We start from the raw sequence: 7,071 nt of genomic DNA on the forward strand, positions 1-7,071 counted from the left end.
TTGCGACTGGGAGGTGCAGTTGTTTGTTGCGAACTGAGCGGAGGTGTTCTGCAAAGCGGTCCCCAAGCCTCCGCTTGGTTTCCCCAATGTAGAGGAAGCCGCACCGGGTACAGTGGATGCAGTATACCACATTGGCAGATGTGCAGGTGAACCTCTGCTTAATGTGGAATGTCATCTTGGGGCCTGGGATGGGGGTGAGGGAGGAGGTGTGGGGACAAGTGTAGCATTTCCTGCGGTTGCAGGGGAAGGTGCCCGGTGTGGTGGGGTTGGAGGGCAGTGTGGAGCGAACAAGGGAGTCACGGAGAGAGTGGTCTCTCCGGAAAGCAGACAGGGGAGGGGATGGAAAAATGTCTTGGGTGGTGGGGTCGGATTGTAAATGGCGGAAGTGTCGGAGGATAATGCATTGTATCCGGAGGTTGGTAGGGTGGTGTGTGAGAACGAGGGGGATCCTCTTGGGGCGGTTGTGGCGGGGGCGGGGTTTGAGGGATGTGTCGCGGGAAATGTGGGAGACGCGGTCAAGGGCGTTCTCGATCACCGTGGGGGGAAAGTTGCGGTCCTTAAAGAACTTGGACATCTGGGATGTGCGGGAGTGGAATGTCTTATCGTGGGAGCAGATGCGGCGGAGGCGGAGGAATTGGGAATAGGGGATGGAATTTTTGCAGGAGGGTGGGTGGGAGGAGGTGTATTCTAGGTAGCTGTGGGAGTCGGTGGGCTTGAAATGGCCATCAGTTACAAGCTGGTTGCCTGAGATGGAGACTGAGAGGTCCAGGAAGGTGAGGGATGTGCTGAAGATGGCCCAGGTGAACTGAAGGTTGGGGTGGAAGGTGTTGGTGAAGTGGATGAACTGTTCGAGCTCCTCTGGGGAGCAAGAGGCGGCGCCGATACAGTCATCAATGTACCGTAGGAAGAGGTGGGGTTTGGGGCCTGTGTAGGTGCGGAAGAGGGACTGTTCCACGTAACCTACAAAGAGGTAGGCATAGCTGGGGCCCATGCGGGTGCCCATGGCCACCCCCTTAGTCTGTAGGAAGTGGGAGGAGTCAAAAGAGAAGTTGTTGAGTGTGAGGACGTCACATCCGCCTCCGCCGGCCACAGAACTTCCGGAACCACTGCTGCAGTCACCACCTCCACTTCCAGGTACAACACCTCACACACCACCCTCACCTCAGCTGCTGCCGCCCACCCCGATCCTCCTACCGCCGACGCAACCCCGCCCATGGTCGACGCCGACGCAACCCCGCCCACGGCCGACGCCGGCGGAACCCCGCCCACGGTCGACGCCGGCGAAACCCCGCCCACGGCCGACGCCGGCGAAACCCCGCCCACGGCCGACGGAACCCCGCCCACGGCCGACGGAACCCCGCCCACGGCCGACAGCCTCATCGCTCCGCCCACAACCTCCACAGCCTGCAACCCCAGAGGAGACAGCCACACTGAGCCCTGCCGCATCTTCACCATCCCCCCAGACCTCCCACTGACTGAGGACGAACGGTCAGTCCTTAGCAAGGGGCTCACCTTTGTCCCCCTACAACCACACATCAACGAATACCAGTCACGGTCGGACGTAGAGCAGTTTGTCCGCCGTCTTCGCCTCCATGCCTACTTCTTCAACCGGGAACCCAACCCTCCTTCCACTGACCCCTTCACCCGCTTCCAACACAAGTCCTCCTCCTGGACACCACCCCCAGGCCTCCTACCCTCCCTCGACCTCTTCATCTGCAACTGCCGTCGAGACATTAACCGCCTCAACCTCTCCACCCCTCTCACCCACTCCAACCTCTCCCCCACAGAACGGGCAGCCCTCCGCTCCCTCCGCTCCAACCCCAACCTCACCATCAAACCCGCAGACAAGGGTGGCGCAGTGGTAGTATGGCGCACTGACCTCTACATCGCCGAGGCCAGATGCCAACTCTCCGACACCACCTCCTACCGCCTCCTCGATCATGACCCCACACCCGAGCACCAAACCATCATCTCCAACACCATTCACGACCTCATCACCTCAGGGGACCTCCCACCCACAGCCTCCAACCTCATTGTTCCCCAACCCCGCATGGCCCGTTTCTATCTCCTTCCCAAAATCCACAAACCTGCCTGCCCTGGTCGACCCATCGTCTCAGCCTGCTCCTGCCCCACCGAACTCATCTCCACCTATCTGGACTCCATTTTCTCCCCTTTGGTCCAGGAACTCCCCACCTACGTCCGAGACACCACTCACGCCCTCCACCTCCTCCAGGACTTCGAATTCCCTGGCCCCCAACACCTCATATTCACCATGGACGTCCAGTCCCTATACACCTGCATTCCGCATGGAGATGGCCTCAAGGCCCTCCGCTTCTTCCTGTCCCGCAGGCCCAACCAGTCCCCCTCCACCGACACCCTCATCCGCCTAGCCAAACTCGTCCTCACCCTCAAAAACTTTTCTTTCGATTCCTCCCACTTCCTACAGACTAAGGGGGTGGCCATGGGCACCCGCATGAGCCCCAGCTATGCCTGCCTCTTTGTAGGTTACGTGGAACAGTCCCTCTTCCGCACCTACACAGGCCCCAAACCCCACCTCTTCCTATGTTACATTGATGACTGTATCAGCACCGCCTCTTGCTCCCCAGAGGAGCTCGAACAGTTCATCCACTTCACCAACACCTTCCACCCCAACCTTCAGTTCACCTGGGCCATCTCCAGCACATCCCTCACCTTCCTGGACCTCTCAGTCTCCATCTCAGGCAACCAGCTTGTAACTGATGTCCATTTCAAGCCCACTGACTCCCACAGCTACCTAGAATACACCTCCTCCCACCCACCCTCCTACAAAAATTCCATCCCCTATTCCCAATTCCTTCGCCTCCGCTGCATCTGCTCCCACGATGAGGCTTTCCACTCCCGCACATCCCAGATGTCCAAGTTCTTCAAGGGCCGCAAATTTTCCCCCACAGTGGTCGAGAATGCCCTTGACCGCGTCTCCCACATTTCCGGCAACACATCCCTCACACCCCGCCACCGCCACAACCACCCTAAGAGGATCTCCCTCGTTCTCACACACCACCCCAACAACCTTCGGATACAATGCGTCATCCTCCGACACCTCCGCCATCTACAAGCCGACCCCACCACCCAAGACATTTTTCCATCCCCACCCTTGTCTGCCTTCCGGAGAGACCACTCTCTCCATGACTCCCTTGTTCGCTCCACACTGCCATCCAACCGCATCACACCTGGCACCTTCCCCTGCAACCGCAGGAAATGCTACACTTGCCCCCACACCTCCTCCCTCACCCCTATCCCTGGCCCCAAGATGACTTTCCATATTAAGCAGAGGTTCACCTGCACATCTGCTAATGTGGTATACTGTATCCATTGTACCCGGTGTGGCTTCCTCTACATTGGGGAAACCAAGCGGAGGCTTGGAGACCGCTTTGCAGAACACCTCCGCTCGGTTCACAATAAACAACTGCACCTCCCAGTCGCGAACCATTTCCACTCCCCCTCCCATTCTTTAGATGACATGTCCATCATGGGCCTCCTGCAGTGCCACAATGATGCCACCCGAAGGTTGCAGGAACAGCAACTCATATTCCGCTTGGGAACCCTGCAGCCCAATGGTATCAATGTGGACTTCAAAAGCTCCCCTTCCCCCACTGCATCCCAAAACCAGCCCAGTTCGTCCCCTCCCCCCACTGCACCACACAACCAGCCCAGCTCTTCCCCTCCACCCACTGCATCCCAAAACCAGTCCAGCCTGTCTCTGCCTCCCTAACCTGTTCTTCCTCTCACCCATCCCTTCCTCCCACCCCAAGCCGCACCTCTATCTCCTACCTACTAACCTCATCCCACCTCCTTGACCTGCCCGTCTTCCCTGGACTGACCTATCCCGTCCCTACCTCCCCACCTATACTCTCCTCTCCACCTAACTTCTTTTCTCTCCATCTTCGGTCCGCCTCCCTCTCTCTCCCTATTTATTCCAGAACCCTCACCCCATCCCCCTCACTGATGAAGGGTCTAGGCCCGAAAAGTCTGCTTTTGTGCTCCTGAGATGCTGCTGGGCCTGCTGTGTTCATCCAGCCTCACATTTTATTATCTTGGATTCTCCAGCATCTGCAGTTCCCATTATCACTACCACATTGGCAGATGTGTTCTGCAAAGTGGTACCTCCTAGCCTCATCCCGCCCCCTTGACCTGTCTGTCCTCCCTGGACTGATCTATCCCGTCCCGACCTCCCCACCTACACTCACCTCTACTGGTTCCATCCCGCCCCTTTGGCTTGTCTGTCTCCTCTCCACCTATCTTCTCCTCTATCCACCTTTAATCCGCCTCCCCCTCTCTCTCTATTTATTTCAAAACCCTCTCCCCATCCTCCTTTTCTGATGAAGGGTCTAGGCCCGAAACATCAGCTTTTGTGCTCCTCAGATGCTGCTGGGCCTGCTGTGTTCCTCCAGCTCCACACTTTGTTATCTCGGATTCTCTAGCATCTGCAGTTCCCATTATCTCTGATACAATTATCACTGCACTATCCTCATCCACTGCCTATGTCACCTTATCAAACAACTCAATTTATCAGACATGACCTGCCCTGACAAAGCCACATTGCCAAGTATTAGCTTACCTTTCTCTAATTACATATTTACCTTATGCTGTATTATGGCCTCCATCAATGTTCCCACTATTGATTTCAAGTTGACAGGTCTGTAGTTTCCTGAGTTATCCTTTGTCCTGTTTTTAAACAAAAGTGTCACATTCAGAATTTTTCAGTCTCCAAGAACTGATCCTGTATTCAGAGATGCCTGGAAAGTTTCTGTGAATTGATCTACAATTTGATCTTTTACCCCTTACAGTAATCTTGGATGCATCCCATCTGGACCTAGTGACTTCTCTACCTGGAATGCTGTCAGCCTTTTTAACACTTCTTCTTTAACTATCACAGTCCTACTCAGTTGCTCAATACCCACATTTTCATCTCGACCATTGTCACCATCTCCTAATTTGGTAAGCACAGAAGCAAAGTACTCATTTAATGCTTCTGTCATACTCTTTGCCTCAATGAGCAGTGTATCTTGTTTGGTCCTTCTTGGACCCATTCTATCCTTCACTAATCTTTTACTAATAATAAGTTTGAAGAACATTTTACCACTTAGTTTAGCGTGACCTCCCATCCTTTTCACCAACTTCCTCCTAGCCTTCCTTATTCCACTTTCACCTTACTGCTGCATTTGAGACAATCCTTCTGATTTCTATAGACATTATTATTCTGGTGTGTATCATATGTCTCCTTTTACTTCTGTATTTTAACATTTATAGCCTTAGTCATCCAAGTACTCTTTTAGGTATTCATTCAGGTACTGTTTTATCCACAAAAATGCTTTTCCAATCAATCTGCCCCAGTTCAACTTTTAAATGCCGAAAATCTGATCTTATCCAGTCTGGAATCTTCATCTTTGATTGAAGTTTATCGATTATGTTTGTGTGAACAAACTTTATTCCTTCACAACCAATGAAAGGTTATCCATGGACTTTTGTATTGAAGTATGATGGGGGAGGGTGCAAATTGAAATCACAACTGCTTTAATTTGATGTAAATGTAAAAATTATTAATGTAAAAAAAATTCTTGTTCTATATTTTCACTGTCTTAGACATGTGCTTTTAGTGGCAAAATAAGCATTATGATACAGGGTAAATTTCAATCCCCTTATTCAATCATTAAATGTCTATTGCATGTTTACTGCAATCTTAGCAAATTCATACCAGTATTTTGTTTCATATATTTTGTATGTTGGACTTAATTATACACAAGAGCCAAGTTGTGTTCATGCCTCATTGCTATTCTTGCAGATCTACATTGGTTCCTGGTTCCAAAAACCTTGATTCTAACTTATCCAGTCATGGAGATAAACACTGCAGAACCAGGCCCTTCGGCTCAATGTGCCCATGACGACCAGATGTCCTATATAAATCTAGTCCTATTTTCCGGCATTTGATCCACATGCCTCTAAACGCCAACTACTCATGTACCCATCAAGACACCTTTTAAAATTTGTAATTGTACCAGCCTCCACCACTTCCTCTGGCAACTCATTCCATTCACACACCACACTTTGTGTGAAAAAGTTGCCCCTTAGGTGCCTTTTAAATCTCTCCCCTCTTAACTTAAATGTATGACCTCTAGTTTTGGACTCCACCACCCAGAGAAAAGGTCTTACCTATTTACCCTTTCCATGCCCTCATAATTTTATAAAATTTATAAGATCACCCCTCAGCCTCCAATACTCCAGGGAAAATAGCCCCAGCCTATTCAGCCTCTCCCTATAGCTTAAATCTTCCAAACCCAGTAAACATCCTCATAAATCTTTTCTGAACCCTTTCTGGACTCATATCAATCATATTGGGCCAAAGCTACTGGGTCCACTTGGAATTTTAGAAGGACACAGAGGAAATTAAGTGGGCAAAAGGCAAAGAATTCCAGTACTCACTGACAGACTCTCCAAAATTGTGATTATTTATCGTGTGCTGAACAACCAAGCTCAATAACAGAGTAAGAACTTAGAGGAGGAGGTGGACCAACACCCTGTCTCGTCAGGTGAGGAAGAAAGGGCAGCACGGTGGCTCAGTGGTTAGCACTGCAGTCTCACAGCACCAGGGACCCAGGTTCAATTCCAGCCTCGGGTAACTGTCTGTGTGGAGTTTGCACATTCTCCCTGTGTTTGCGTGGGTTTCCTCCGGGTGCTCCGGTTTCCTCCCACCGTCCAAAGATGTGCAGGCTAAGTGGATCAGCTATCCTAAATTTCCCATTGTTTTCAGGGGTGTGTGGCTTATAGGGGGATGGGTTTGGATGGGATGCTCCAAGGGGCGGTGTGGACTTGTTGGGCCGAAGGGCCTGTTTCCACACTGTAGGGAATGTAGTCTAATGGAGCTGGTGGTGAAGCTGATGATATTACTCCTAAGGAAGTTTTGGCAGCAGTAAGATGTGGCTGACAGGCTTGACAGGACTTCATAGCAACTAGATTTGAGACCAAATGACTTTGGACAAACCTTTGGACAGACTCAGAGCTAGGAGGTAACTGTACCTGAGAGGTGCTCCTAGC

Source organism: Stegostoma tigrinum, chromosome 5 (assembly GCF_030684315.1).
Source record: "Stegostoma tigrinum isolate sSteTig4 chromosome 5, sSteTig4.hap1, whole genome shotgun sequence".
In the NCBI taxonomy this organism is placed as follows: domain Eukaryota; kingdom Metazoa; phylum Chordata; class Chondrichthyes; order Orectolobiformes; family Stegostomatidae; genus Stegostoma; species Stegostoma tigrinum.